We start from the raw sequence: 16,411 nt of genomic DNA on the forward strand, positions 1-16,411 counted from the left end.
AATTAAATACTGATAAAAGAGCGGGTTGTTACATACTACCCCTCTTAACAAAAATTTCGTCCCGAAATTTGCATACCTATGTGAAAAGTTCTGGGTATTTTTCTTTCATCTGGTCCTCAAGTTCCCACGTCGCTTCTTCAGGTCCATGGTGTCTCCATAATATTTTGACTGACGTGATCGATTTATTCCTCAACTCTTGCACCTTTCGGTCTAAAATGGCTTCAGGTCTTTCCTCGTACGTCAAGTCTGGGTTAAGAATGATTTCCTCTTGGTGGATCACGTGTTTGGGGTCAAACACGTACCGTCTCAACTGTGACACGTGGAACACATTGTGGACGTTTCCAAAGCTAGGTGGTAGCGCCAACCTATATGCTACGGGACCTATCCTTTCGAGGATCTCATAAGGTCCTACAAAACGGGGTCTCAACTTACCCTTAACACCGAATCTAACGATCCCTTTCGAGGGTGATACTTTAAGAAAAACCTTGTCTCCAATCTGAAATTGTAGTTCGGTTCGTCGGGTATCAGCATAAGACTTCTGTCTGTCCTGGGCCTCTTTAATTCTTGCTCTAATCTGGCGGATGGTCTCGATCATCTCGCTTACTGCATCTGGCCCAAGGATTTTTCTTTCACCCACTTCATCCCAGTAAAGTGGTGATCTACACTTTCTTCCATAAAGCGCCTCGTAAGGTGCCATATCAATGGTCGCCTGGTAACTGTTGTTGTAGGCGAATTCGATCAGTGGCAGCACTGATTCCCAATTTCCTCCTCGGTCTAGCACCACTGTCCTCAACATATCTTCAAGGGTCTGAATTGTCCTTTCCGATTGTCAATCAGTTTGTGGATGGAATGCGGTGCTAAAGTTTAATCTTGCTCCCAACTCTTTCTGCAAGCTGATCCAAAATCTAGAAGTAAATTTTGAATCTCTATCCGAAGTAATGGATATTGGTATTCCGTGTAGCCGTACAATCTCACGGATGTACAATTGGGCTAACTTCTCCGATCCATGGGTAATTGGAATCGGTATAAAATGAGCGCATTTCGTGAGACGGTCTACTATTACCCAAATAGCTGTGTTGCCCCTATTTGTCTTGGGTAAACCCGTCACGAAATCCATCGCTATGTGCTCCCACTTCCATTCTGGGATTTCCAAAGGCTGCAATTTCCCATATGGTCGTTGATGTAAAGCTTTCACTTGCTGGCATGCAAGGCAGCGCTCTACAAACGAGGCTATATCTCGTTACATCTCGTCCCACCAAAACTTCTATTTCAGATCTTGGTACATTTTGGTACTCCCGGGATGAGCGGTATAGGGCGTGTCATGAGCTTCACTCATGATCTCGTTTCTGAGTTCCTCGTTATGGGGAACACATAGTCTCCCTTCAAAAAGAACGACGTTATCCGTTGCCTCTTGGTAGCCTCCGGGCGTGCCTGTTCGGATCTTAAGACGAACTTTTTCCAAGCCCTCGTCCGCTCTCTGGGCACTGATGATTATTTCTCTGAGGTCTGGGGCGGCTAGCAGAGTTGCAATAATTGCTCTTGTTGTTGCCGGTGGATGAACCACTTCTATCTTCAATCTGTCAAAAACCCTTACAAGTGTGTCCTCTTGAGTGAGAAGAAGTCCTAACTCAGATTGAGTTTTACAACTTAAAGCATCAGCTACTACATTAGCTTTCCCCGGGTGGTAATTGATACCGCAATCGTAATCCTTCACGAGTTCGAGCCATCTCCTCTGTCTCATGTTCAAGTCTTTCTGCTCGAAAAAGTACTTAAGGCTTTTGTGATCAGTGAAGATTTCACATCTAACTCCGTATAGATGGTGCCTCCAAATTTTCAGAGCATGCACAATTGCTGCCAGTTCCAGATCATGAGTGGGGTAGTTCAACTCATGTGGCCTTAGTTGTCGCGAGGCGTAGGCGATGACCTTCCCTTCCTGCAACAACACACAACCTAGCCCATTTTTGGACGCGTCTGTGAAGATCATGTATTCTTTATCGGCTGCTGGAACTGCTAGCACTGGTGCAGTTGTCAATTTCCTCTTCAGCTCTTGGAAGCTGGCTTCACACTCTCCGGTCCATTTATACTTGATTCCTTTGTGAAGTAATTGCGTCATTGGCCTTGCTATCTTAGAGAATCCTTCGATGAATCTCCGGTAGCATCCCGCCAAACCTAAGAAACTCCAGATTTCATTAGGTGTGGTTGGTGATTTCCACTCGCGCACTGCTTGAACCTTGGCGGGGTCTACCTTGATTCCATCTGCTGACACGATGTGTCCTAGGAACATTACTTCTTTCAGCCAAAATTCGCATTTGCTGAATTTGGCGAATAACTTCTCCGTCTTTAATGTCTCCAGGATGATTCTCAAGTGCTTTTCATGCTCTTGGTCATTCTTAGAATAGATGAGGCTATCATCTATAAATACAAAGACAAATTTTTCTAAGTATGGATGGAAAACTCGATTCATGAGGTCCATGAATACTGCCGGTGCATTGGTTAAACCAAATGGCATGACAACGAATTCATAGTGACCATATCTTGTGCGGAAAGCGGTCTTGGGTATATCCTCTGGTCTGATCTTCAGCTGGTGATACCCAGACCTTAAATCTATTTTTGAGAATACACTGGCTCCCTTGAGTTGATCAAACAAATCATCTATCCTTGGGAGAGGGTATTTGTTTTTAAGCGTCAGTTTGTTCAACTCTCTATAATCAATGCACATCCTCATGGTTCCATCTTTCTTTTTGACAAAGAGTACAGGCGCTCCTCAAGGTGAGACACTGGACCTGATGAAACCCAAGTCCAAGAGTTCTTGTAGTTGCACCTTCAATTCTTGTAGTTCCTTTGGGGCCATCCTGTATGGTGCCTTTTATACTGGGGCAAATCCAGGTTCTAGATCAATGGTGAAATCTAGTTGCCTGTCTGGTGGTAGTCCTGGCAATATTTCAGGAAAAACTTCTGGAAAGTCTCGTATTATTGCCACATCTTCCACCCTCTTGTCATCACTAGCTTCCCCGTTTAGGTAGACGAGATAAGCTGTGCTTCCTTCCTTCATCATCTCTTTTCTGGCTGGCAATGCGGATATCACTTGTAACACCCCAATTTTCATAAACTTTTCAAATTAAAAACTTTGAAGAACTAATATAGTGAAAATAAAATTTATTGATTTATAAAGAAAATTTAAACTAATTTCAAAGTCAACTTGCCAAAACTAAAGTAGTAACATGAAAATAAAATAAAACTTAATAAGTTCAACTAAAATGTCCAATGTAAAAGAAATCCTTATCCCTAGTCATTCTCCACTTCCATGGCCACTTCGACTCTGAAACTGCAAAACTGAAACGATAAGGGGTGAGCATATTGAAAATATACTCAGTGAGGAACATAACAAATATCCACATACGTCACATATATAATCAAATCACATTATCATACTTGCAAACATACGCCAAGAGACCGGAGCCCCTTGACAAACATAATCATAGTTTGAGTCGATGGCTTAAGTCCCATGACCAAACACATACATAGATCAATGGCTTAGGTCCCATGATCGCACATAACATAGATCAATGGCTTAGGTCCCATGATCGCACATAACATAAATCAATGGCTTAGGTCTCATGATCGATCAATGGCTTAGGTCCCATGATCACACATAACAATAAATCAATGGCTTAGGTCCCATGATCGATCAATGGCTTAGGTCCCATGATCACACATAACATAGACATAAGATGCACGTAAACAAGTAATCAAACGCGATAATAAAAACATATATAACCATATGAATAAGCGTAAAATCCCTCACCTAATTCTTGAAATTGATAACTCCCTTTGATGATTTCTACCAACGCATCCCTATATGAACTCTTGAAATTTCTAAAGTTTTCGTCAAACTCGCAGCTGAACAGACCAGTCAGCTTCAAGCCTTCGTTTGAAGCCTCAAACATCCTCAAATCGTATTTCGCCCAGAAATACGACTTCTTTGTCTTCGAGAGAGCTTTCCGTGGCCGCCTGTTTCGCCTGAATCGGAGTTCGGTGGAGGAAGTTATGGCCGTTCTCCCGAAACTGCCAGAACTTGATTTCCTGCGAAAAACTGACTCCAGCTCCTCACGTTTCCTGCGCCCCACAGCTCTCCAAAACCCGACTAAAATTTACTGTTGGCTTCGAGTTTCTATGTCTAGGGTTTGTAAATTGATTTCATATTTATACTAGTCTTTAAAGAGTTCTAGTTCTAATAGGAAACAAAAATAATACTAATAATAATAATAATAATAATAATAATAATAATAATAATAATAATAATAATAATAATAATAATAATAATAATAATAATAATAATAATAATAATAATAATAATAGTCTAGATAAAATTAATGGTGCATATCTATATGTATCATGTAATTATTTAAAAATAATAAGCTATACACGAAAAAAATACTAATAATTAAACTTATATAATAAATCTAAATATTTGGGGTGTTACAACCTATCCCACTTAAAAATAATTTCGTCCTCGAAATTTCTAATCATTCTTCATTCGTGTCATCTAAACAATTTCACAATTACAACTATTTCTAACAGAGCTAAACATAATAGTACTAGAACATAAAAACATTATTAAAAAAAATATCTTGTAAAACATCATAACTGCCATAACTATAATTGAACAATTAGAACACATACCTTGGAGTCGATGCAGCGCATGAGTTTCGAATGACTAGGCTAGTCTAACCTTTTAAGCTTACTTAAACCTTTTTGAAAGCAAAACATTTTTTTTAAAGCACGAGTCTACAGGAACGTAGACCCGCTCTGATACCACTATGGAACACCCCAATTTTCATAAACTTTTCAAATTAAAAACTTTGAAGAACTAATATAGTGAAAATAAAATTTATTGATTTATAAAGAAAATTTAAACTAATTTCAAAGTCAACTTGCCAAAACTAAAGTAGTAACATGAAAATAAAATAAAACTTAATAAGTTCAACTAAAATGTCCAATGTAAAAGAAATCCTTATCCCTAGTCATTCTCCACTTCCATGGCCACTTCGACTCTGAAACTGCAAAACTGAAACGATAAGGGGTGAGCATATTGAAAATATACTCAGTGAGGAACATAACAAATATCCACATACGTCACATATATAATCAAATCACATTATCATACTTGCAAACATACGCCAAGAGACCGGAGCCCCTTGACAAACATAATCATAGTTTGAGTCGATGGCTTAAGTCCCATGACCAAACACATACATAGATCAATGGCTTAGGTCCCATGATCGCACATAACATAGATCAATGGCTTAGGTCCCATGATCGCACATAACATAAATCAATGGCTTAGGTCCCATGATCGATCAATGGCTTAGGTCCCATGATCACACATAACAATAAATCAATGGCTTAGGTCCCATGATCGATCAATGGCTTAGGTCCCATGATCACACATAACATAGACATAAGATGCACGTAAACAAGTAATCAAACGCGATAATAAAAACATATATAACCATATGAATAAGCGTAAAATCCCTCACCTAATTCTTGAAATTGATAACTCCCTTTGATGATTTCTACCAACGCATCCCTATATGAACTCTTGAAATTTCTAAAGTTTTCGTCAAACTCGCAGCTGAACAGACCAGTCAGCTTCAAGCCTTCGTTTGAAGCCTCAAACGTCCTCAAATCGTATTTCGCCCAGAAATACGACTTCTTTGTCTTCGAGAGAGCTTTCCGTGGCCGCCTGTTTCGCCTGAATCGGAGTTCTGTGGAGGAAGTTATGGCCGTTCTCCCGAAACTGCCAGAACTTGATTTCCTGCGAAAAACTGACTCCAGCTCCTCACGTTTCCTGCGCCCCACAGCTCTCCAAAACCCGACTAAAATTTACTGTTGGCTTCGAGTTTCTATGTCTAGGGTTTGTAAATTGATTTCATATTTATACTAGTCTTTAAAGAGTTCTAGTTCTAATAGGAAACAAAAATAATACTAATAATAATAATAATAATAATAATAATAATAATAATAATAATAATAATAATAATAATAATAATAATAATAATAGTCTAGATAAAATTAATGGTGCATATCTATATGTATCATGTAATTATTTAAAAATAATAAGCTATACACGAAAAAAATACTAATAATTAAACTTATATAATAAATCTAAATATTTGGGGTGTTACATCACTGGTACTCTTTTCTTCATACCGATGCCGTAAAATTCTGTCGGTTCTTTTCCAGGTGGTCGAAGAGAAATCTTTCGTTCATTACAAAGGATGGTGGCGTAATTCTCGGCTAGCCAGTCCATTCCTAAGATCATATCTACGTCCCACATGAGCAGAATATTAAGATTGTTCGCTACCATCTTAAGTTCTCCCATTTCAAATTCTACGTTCGAGCAAACATGAGTGGTGGTAGATCTTCCTCCTGAGGGTGTAGTGATTCTTAAGGCACACTTAGCTCGTTCTGATTCGATTTCTAAGGTATCTACGCAAGGGGCAGAAATAAAAGAATGCGAGGCACCAGTATCGAACAGAATCATAATGGAAAAACCCTTAAGCTTGCCCATACCTGCCAGGTTTCCCTAGTTTTTCTCGGGCTGGTTTTGGGTGATAGCAAAGGCTCTCGCCTGCTGCGGCAGTTGTTGCGGCTGTTTCTGTTGGTGCTGGTGTTGGTGTTGCTGTTGGTGTGGTTGTTGTTGGCGGGGCTGATGTTGCCCTTGAACTGCTCGCAGGGGCTGGGCATAAGTGGCCCTAATTGCCGCGCCCTGCTGTTTGTTGGGGCACTGTGTCACAGCCCGACCTAAGCTAGTGAATAGTTAAGTCGGGAAAAAGTGTGACTGAAAACAAAATAAGAAAATGAAAAAGAAAATAGATCTCAATAAAAATCACTAACCTGCTTAAACAATAATTTACCAAAATATTTGGTAATCATAAACAATCTTTTCTAAAACTCAAAAGCAGACAACTCACAATACATAACGACAAGTTGTCTAAGTATCAAGTGACATAATTCTGTAAGCTATTAGTTTGAAATCTTTGCAACACATCAATAAAGTAAAACGCACTAAGCGTTGCAGCGGAGTAACTTAAGTGGATTACATGTATGAAGACATGAAATCCTGAGCCTAATTTAGTACTTATGTTTCAAAGCTTCGCTCTGCCGACATTCATCTGCATCACAGCTTAACCTGCACATTTAGAAAACATATGCAGGGCTGAGTACTCAAAAGCACTCAATGGTCACATGCCAAAATAACTTGAAAGCTTGCTCTTAGAGCTATATATTGAACTTGCCATCTCAAGCATCACACAGGAGTTTTATTTAAATAACATGTGCATGCAAAACTGTAAAACTTCTCTGTAATCATCATATGCGTCTGTAGACATACTTCTTTGTACTCTACCATATCTGCAATGATAACTGTGTGCCGAGAAGGTGGCCACCTTCTACGGTCACTGACCGGCCAACCCGCTCGATGACTCACGGTCACAACTATGTGCACAAACCCTTACTGACATCTCGCTTCAGCATAGGGCCACATGCCAAAATAACTTGAAAGCTTGCTATTAGAGCTATATATTGAACTTGCCATCTCAAGCATCACACAGGAGTTTTATTTAAATAACCTGTGCATGCAAAACTGTAAAACTTCTCTGTAATCATCATATGCGTCTGTAGACATACTTCTTTGTACTCTACCATATCTGCAATGATAACTGTGTGTCGAGAAGGTGGCCACCTTCTACGGTCACTGACCGGCCGATACGCTAAATCGGCTCACGGTCCTAGACCGGCCGATATGCTAAATCAGCTCACGGACCTAGACCGGCCGATACGCTAAACCGGCTCACGGTCCTAGGCCGGCCGATACGCTAAACCGGCTCACGGTCCTAGGCCGGCCGATATGCTAAATCGGCTCACGGTCCCTTGTGTACACTAATCCTGTCTAATATCTGGATAGAACAGGATCCGAATTCGATTAACTTCTGGTGCCAGATAGGTATCATACAAGCTCATAAAATAATTTGGCAAGTCAATAACTTTAATATAACTTCATTCATGTAAACATCATGAAATAGTGTGCACTTCAGATTTTGAGTTTAGAAAGCCCACCTGATCGTGGTCTGACGACACAAGTAACTCTGAACTAATGCTTTACTTCTTTTCCCTTGTATTTAACCTTCAGTATAAATACTGACTAATAAATAATGAGAGCATGATATGAAATTTATTTAGAGAATACTTATGTGGGTCTTAGGGTGATATTCCTATTGAAATATGGACTGAAGACTAACTGTTATTGACAACCTTATCAACAAATACCAATATAGATTCAAATGCGGTAGCCACTTTAATTAATACACCCTTTTACGCCTCTTTTTAGAATATGATTCTAGTATCTAATTTATTAATAGCTTCTTAAAAGAATTCTATATGCTCGAATACTTTAATTAATCACTTCTAACTATTAATGAATAGCTAATCTTATTTACATAAATTATTGGGCTCAAATGATAATAATGCAGCCCATTGAATAAATCAAAGGTCCAATTAAAACAATCCTATTACCTAATTAATCAAAAGCCCAACAGATAGTTACTTAATTTAGCCCATTAGAGAATTAATAGGCTCCTCAAAATTAACCTGAGCCCAATTAAATAAATTAACTATTTTCTGATTTAATAAGCAATTTAGAATTTTAGAAAACATTTTAATTCTTCTTTCTTAACTCATTCAATTCTCTTTTATTTTGAACAGAACTCTTTTCTCTCTCTCTCTGCTCTCTACCGCCCCTCTCTGTCTCTCTTTGCCGCCTCCGGCGCGGCGAGGTCGGCCTCTTCTCTTCCCTCTTTCTTTCCTTCCATTTCTTCTCCTCTTTCTCCTGAATTTAGAATAGATCTAGGGTTTCTAAATTTCCTGAAGTTTGTTCCTCCGATGAACTCCGCCACTGCCGCCGCCGTGCTCGTCGCGTCGCCACCCCCTCTGATTCAGGTAAGCCTCCCCATCTCTCTTTCTCCTTTTCTTTCTTCCTTTCTCTGCTCCTCTATCTCGATCTCTCTCTCTTTTCTGGTCGGGCCGCGGCGGCTGCTGCGAGCCGCGACGGCGCATGCAGCGCCGGTGGTCGCCGCCACCCTGCACTCCCCTCTCTCTCTCCATCTCGTTCTATCCGTCTCTTTCTATTTCACTCTCTATCTCCCTGGTTTAATCTCCCTCTCTATCTCTCTTTCTCAACCTCTCTCTCTGCTGTCAGTAGCCACCACGGCCGCCGTGGCGCCAGCGACCATCTCCGCCAGCCGTGCCTCCGCTGCGGTGACTCGCGGCTGCTGCTGCTACTGCTAATTAGCTATAAATCAACTAAGTTATAAAACTAATGCCCAAAAATGAAACCATCTAAGCAATTAAAGCTCAACGGCCTAGTAAATGACCACTTTGATCATTTCATATCATGGGAAAATTTGCCTCAACGAGTTCTCATACAAAAGATGAGAATATACGTTGCAAAAAGGCTCTTAGTACTAATTGTGATGCACTAACTGTATAACGTCACTACTAGTACTAGGTTACAGTGCCATTGACATAACTCGCTACTATATCATCTAACTGTCTATATCTGCATCCATCCAATGTATAGATATACGTACATATATACCATCATCTCAAAGATTTTCATTGCTATACAACAATATATCAAGATACAAGTATTAAAATATGAACAACACTTTATCTGTTTAAGAAGTTCATACTAGTAGAGGATACTCATAAATAAACCATGTTATTTATATTCACTCACTTGTATACATGTAAACTTCTCCAAATACTAGTTTCTTGCAAAATTGCAACTCATACTCAAACTTGTTTAAAACTATAACATGATACTTTAAAACTCTGAAAATTCATACCTGGCTAGGCTGGATGAGATGGAGCGCAGAGCTTTTACTATATTACTCACACTAGTCCAAAGATTCAAATTTCGACTAGACTCAAAGGAATATTTAGGCTCAGAGCAAACGACCTGCTCTGATACCACTTTGTCACAAAAAACTCTCAATCATATTCAACCATGGTTTTCTTTCCTTGCTTTAAATCATTAAATTACGTATCCTTTTTGCTGACGACGGCTTCTGAAAATATACTCTTCATAAAAGCTTCTATGAACTGGCCCCAAACAATTACTATTGGGCTCACAATTTTGGCTGAATAGTACTTGGGCTTATACACTAATATAATCATTGGCCCAAAAAAATATAATCATTGACCCAAATCAAAAATATATTGAGCTTATTTAAACTTAGTCCACATACATATATTGGGTTCTATGCCATAAATAATAAAATCACTAGTCCAAATAATATTTAGTGGGCTTTTTGCATAATAACCTGAGAATTTAGCCCATCTCTATTAACTTAATATAAATTGGGCTTCTAAAATAATATCCTGGTCCAATTTTCGATAATAAAGTATTTGGACTGCTATAACTATAAGTCTCAATATAACTTAATTCACTAGATATATAATAACTCAAGTCTTTCATGCAACTATCTTTGATTTAATTAATCAAATATATCTAACCTATTAAGAATGGATATCTCTATTTAACTATATATTAACAAATAATAATATAGTTAAGTTGGGGGCTACTACACACTGAGAGGAGTAGTGGCCCTTCTGGCCACACGTGTAGCAACTGTCAGTTCCAGCCCTACAGACACCACGATGTGGTTTGTTGCATTTTGGACAAAGGGGAACTTCATTTTGTCTTTGGTTGCCCCAGGCCGGGGCAGGACCCTGTTGCTTCCCTTGTCCTTGTTGCTGAAATTGTCCCAACGGCGCACTTCCTTGCCATGGCCTCTTGTTAGTCTGGTTTTCACTCCCTCCCTAGTCGTTCCAGTTGTGCTTCCCCTTAAAGTTCTGAGGGCGTGCAGGTGGGTGGTGCTGAGGTCTGTGACAGAGCCAACCTTTCTACTGGCATCGCAGCTTCGATGTCCAGTGCCCTGTTCAAAGACTCGGTGTATGAAAGTCCACCATGACTAGCTAGAGTCATCCAAATCTCGTGCCTCAGACCGGCACAAAATTTCTCCACCATTTTCTCATCAGTATCCACCTGCTGCGGAGCATAACGCGATAGATCGCAGAATTCCCTGTCATATTCTGTCACTGTCTTCTTTCCTTGTTTCAGGCTATAGAACTCAGCCTCCTTCTTCTTCCTGTAACTCTTGGGAATATACTTATCGTATAATCCAATCTTAAAGTCTTCCCAAGTATAAGCTGCCCATTGCTCGGGAGTCAGAGTCTTTCGGCGGGCTTCCCACCAAAAGTCAGCCGATCCGGCTAGTTGGAAAGACACGCACGAGAGTCGCTCCTCTTCAGTGTAGTGTAGAAAGGTGAAAATACGCTCCAAAGCGCGTATCCAGGCTTCGGCCTCGGCTGGGTCGCCTGTCCCAGTGAACGTGGGCGGATTCTGTCGATGAAAAAGTTCTTCAGTTCTTCTAGCAGGGGGTGGAGGGGGTGGGGTAGGTTCTCTGTCGTTTCGCGGTCCTTCTGGTATTTCATCGCGATTTCCATCGTTGTTAACGTTTCTCCTAGCGGGGCGACCTCGTTTAGGCGGCATTCTGCAAATTACAAAACACCTATTTTAGCACATTCTATACGGGAGTCTCTAAGGCAAATAATAAAGAACTGCTCATCAAAATTAACTTATCATAACTCCAAAAACAAAGATACTAACAGGAACTGTTGCATACACGAGTCACATTATTCATAGATACTACATCCTTAACTGACTTGTGAAGAATAAAACCCGTAGAGAAACATAAAACATACGCGAGATTGTCGCAGAAAGCCCATGCTAGGGTCATATATACATATCATGGAAAATTACCTCATCAAGAACTTTTACATCATCAATCAAAACGTAAGTAAAGTCTATCCAAGTACTCCCTATGATGTACCGGCTTACTAGCTAAGCAATCACAAAAGGGTACTTAGTCGCGGAACGTCCTAGAGATCAACGTTTCCGTACTATCGTTAGCTAATGACATCAAAATAAAATATAGTCATAGGGTTACAAAAACATCGGAATGAATCATCGTTTCCGGAATACATCCATAAGCTAAAACTATCAAATCTGCGAACCCTGAGTCGCGGTACGGCTGCTCCTCGGTGACGCCAGGGGGTCCTCCTCCGGATCCTCCTCGGGATCCTCCTCCTCCTCCTCGCTGGGCGACAGGGTCTCTCCCTGACCTTCACCCGTCTCCCGCATGATCTAGGCTGTGCGGAAGATATCGTCCGCAATCTCACGGATCGGATCGTCCCTGGTGCGGATCCTGGCCGTGGCACGAGGCTCGGTCGGGGCTGGAGGTGGCAACGGCTCGGGGCGAGTAATCCTCCTCATCGCACCATACGGTGCCGTATCATCATCCTCCTGCATAGGGGCTTTGCCCCTATCTAGGAACTCCCTCAAGTTGTCCATGACCCTGTCGATGTCTGCCATGGCCGCCGCAAGCTCTGCGTCTACCGTGGGTATCGGTGGTCGTGGAGGAGTAGTTGCCCGGAGAGCTGAGTCGGGAGGCGACAGGAAATCCCTGCGAGCCTGTGGATGAGAAGGGCCTGCCTCGTCATCGTGCCTACCACGGCGCCCTAGAACTGAGGCACGTGGTGGAGGGTCTTGTGGCAAGGCCATCGGGGGCTCGGGTGCAGCAGCGGGTGCCTCAGCGGGCAAGGGCGTCCCTACCTGTATGTAGTCTCCTGGAAGGATGTAGGGCCCTAGAGGGGCGCTGCCCCACAAGATGAAACAGGCCTGGAGCTCCGCAATGAAACTAGGGAAGTCTCCCACGAGGTCGTGGTAATCCTCCCGGCGAAAGATGTAATGGGCAGAGATCTGCCTAGCCCATCCTTGCCACTCGGAAGGTAACAGTAAGATCAACCTCAGGATGCCGTCATACCCTGACACTCCGTGTGCACTCGCCTCGACCCAGTGTCTGTGAAAACCTGCGAGGACCTGTCTGAGGTTATCCCCGTGACATGGGGCATAAGTGTGGTAGGACCGCTCGACCTCCTCTGGACTAGCCCATGGGGGCAATGGTCGTCGTCGAGTAAAGACAGTCCTTGCCATCTAACAAAAGAAGTTCTATCGTCAACTCAAAGTAAAACGTGACAAGTAACTTAAAACGATAAGGTTCCAAACGTCTATACTTGGCAATCAAGAATCGGTTCGAAAATCATAACTTGTAAAATCTAGACATTACAACATCATCTAAATATAGTATTCAAGCACATGTCATAGAGGTCCTTAATACTTAATCACAGATTAAGAATTCGACAATCATAAAGTTCTAGTGTTATTGTCTACCGATCTTAAGGCTTGTCATGCGATGATGATGTACTCTTCTATGTTCCATCGTGAGAGTGAGTATGTATATAACTTAATAGCTCTAAGTTCTTGTGATTCATGCAATAATCATACTTATTCATGCTTCATGCATTTCAAGAAATTAACTTAATTTAAACTTGAAAGTACTTACCATAACCTCCGTTGAGCGTGACGAGATGTAGTGCCAAGCTTTTGTCAACTAGTTCAAAAGTATATTAACTTACTTAATCTAGACTCAACTTAGAAGGAATTATTAGTACTCAGAGCAAAAGAATCGCTCTGATACCATTCTGTCACGACCGCACTTGCTAAGGATAGCAAATTCGGGGAAACCGCGACTAGGGGAGGGGATTTAGGAGCGGGATTAGAAAGGGACATGCTTAACTTCTTGATGACTCGACCTTGTATAAGGGGAACAATCGAAATAACTAGATATTAACGAAGGCCACAAGGGGACCGTACATAATATTATCCAAAAAGGGTACTCAATGAGTTCGAGTACATTGTTAAATAATACATATTGTTTGACAAATGACATAATATATTTTCGTAATCAGTGTTCGCAGCGGAAAAACAACAATTTGAGTATATGTATGAAGACATATACTCCACTCTGAGGTTCTCGTCCTAGATTGACAAAAGCTCCGCTTGCACACTACATCCCCGATCACAGCTCAACCTGCACATTTAAAAATACATGCAGGGCTAAGTACGGGAGTACTTAGTGGACACTTGCCGAAATTTACATACATGCATAATATTTTATTGTCAAGCCCTTAACAGTAGTAAGATACGAGGGTTTTCCTTTAAAGACTCGTATTTACCAAAAATAACATGATTTCTTTCATCAATAACCCGCGCAGGCATTTTAATATCATTAATCACCATATCAGTAACTCGTGCCGAGAGGGAGGCCTCCCTCTACGGACACTATGATCGGCCAACTCGCTAGATGACTCACGATCACAATGGTGTACACTAATTCCGAAGGGATTTGCGGTCCCATCCGGAATCCGAATTCGATTAACATCAGATAGGCAATTAATAACAAACATAAAGCATTTAGACATTGACAACATCATTCAAATTCATAAGCATAAAGTCTTAACAATTCTACTATATGGTTTTAGTTTATACGTAAGAAAGCCCACCTGGTAGTGGAGACTCACGACTAAGCCTTAAACTCTTGCGTTCAATCTTGATTCGGAAAAGAATAACGTAAGGTCTTAGTCCGAGGAAATTCTCAAATAAATGAGGATGCGTAATGTAATTATGCATGGCTCATATTCCTTTTTATTAAACAATTAACCCAACTAGGTTCCGTCCCATGAAGTCAAGTAATTAACTACATTGATTCGTTCTCATTAGGGTGTTCTAAACTGCCAGTAAAAATATAATAATCTTCCTTCGTGTAAGCAAGGGAAAGAAAATAATAAAGATTTAAACACCCTATGTTCTCTTCTCTCTCTCTCCCTCTCTCTCTCTCTCTCTCGCGGTCTGCTCTGCCTCTTCGCTTTCTGCTCTGGAGGTCAGCTCTGGCTGAGTTAGCTCTGTGGCAAAGTGATTCCTCTGGCGAGGAACGATTCATCTGGTGAAAGTGATTCCTCTGGCAAAGTGATTCCTCTGGCGAGGAACGATTCCTCTGGTGAAAGTGATTCCTCTGGCAAAGTGATTCCTCTGGCGAAGTGATTCCTCTGGCGAAGTGATTTCTCTGGCGAAGTGATTCCTCTGGCGAAGTGATTCCCCTGGCGAAGTGATTCCTCTGGCGAGACCATTTCTCTGGTCTGGCATTTTCTCTGCTCTGCTCTGGTCATTCCTCTGGCCATTCCTCTGCTATGGCCATTTCCAGGTCTGGGAAGAACGACGGGGACTCCAGTTTCCAAAACCAGAATTCTCCGTCCTTATCTCGCCTCGATTTTCACTCGTATACAGACCTTAATCTCTACCTATGTGAGCATGTTGTGATTATTCACGTTCGTCTACGTTTAAAGCTAAAGTTATCGTCGTTCATCAAGGGTTCAAGTTGTAGGTTCCACAAAAACGTGACTTAACATGCTTTTTGTTCATTCGTTTACAGCCCATAAAACATGATTTCTGCGAGTGTGATTCATGCCGATTGGAGTAGCAACAGAGGTCGAAGGTTACCTTGATATATCACGTGCTTTGGTCGGGTAAAGAACGATGGTTTCTCTCTCGCTTTTTCGAGCGTCGAGGTGCAAACTGAAAATGAAAATTCTAAGTGTTGAAAGGAGAAAGGGGTGGCTCCAGGATTGAAGAGTGAATTTATACTTGGAGCTCGGTTGATGTGCACTTGAGTGCTAAAAGGAGGAGCATGGTTGTAGTGTGGCTGAACTGACATGTTAGGTGTACTTAGGCATGGCTTGTTGCATGGGGAAGAGCTGCTGCTGCAGCACACCTTTCTCACCCTTTTTCCTTCTTTTTCCTTAAATCTTGGATGTGGCAGACGTAGATAGGTGTAGGGTGGGCGTGTGATGTGATCTAAATGAAAGATCTAAAATAAAACCCTTCAGTGTTGGTTTCTCTGTATTAGAAATACTGGTTTCGTATTTGCTAAAATCGATAAATGCTAAATTAAATCCGTAGATTTAATTCGTTCGTCATTCTAATACTTAAATTAAATCCGTAGATTTAATTAGCTTCAAAGTCGGAAATAATTCACGACTTAAGTGTGATGCCCCGCTCTTTTAAATACATATTAGATTAAATATGTGCATTAGTTATAAAATTCTTTTAATTATTTATTGTGACTATGTTATTCAGATAATATTATTTCAGCAAAAGTCTGTATAAGAGATACAGAGCTGCGATTTAATATTCAATCATGAATCAAACCAATAATTAAATTATTGGTTTAGCTACACGTTTGAGACCTTGCATTATCAGTTGATTGATTTAATCAGTAGTATTAGAAATTTTAGATTTATAACCGATTTCATAAATCGTGTTATTTAAATCAAATTGCTAGAATTATAATTTGAGATCATATGCATAATAATTTTATTATTTCGCGTT

At 40.8% G+C, this 16,411-nt stretch overlaps 2 long non-coding RNA genes across 2 annotated transcripts; both read right to left on the minus strand.

The window, feature by feature from the left end:
* Window positions 1-3,141: 3,141 nt before the first annotated feature.
* LOC130996746 (uncharacterized) lies at window positions 3,142-4,228 on the minus strand. The gene is made up of 2 exons (XR_009092777.1): window positions 3,806-4,228; window positions 3,142-3,333 (listed from the first exon to the last, which is right to left on the minus strand). It is a non-coding gene; the product is annotated as an uncharacterized LOC130996746 (long non-coding RNA).
* A 648-nt stretch (window positions 4,229-4,876) lies between these two features.
* On the minus strand, window positions 4,877-5,968 carry LOC130996747 (uncharacterized). Its single transcript, XR_009092778.1, has 2 exons — window positions 5,541-5,968; window positions 4,877-5,068 (listed from the first exon to the last, which is right to left on the minus strand). It is a non-coding gene; the product is annotated as an uncharacterized LOC130996747 (long non-coding RNA).
* Between the last annotated feature and the right edge of the window lie 10,443 nt (window positions 5,969-16,411).

This window comes from Salvia miltiorrhiza, chromosome 8, assembly GCF_028751815.1.
Source record: "Salvia miltiorrhiza cultivar Shanhuang (shh) chromosome 8, IMPLAD_Smil_shh, whole genome shotgun sequence".
Lineage (NCBI taxonomy): Eukaryota > Viridiplantae > Streptophyta > Magnoliopsida > Lamiales > Lamiaceae > Salvia > Salvia miltiorrhiza.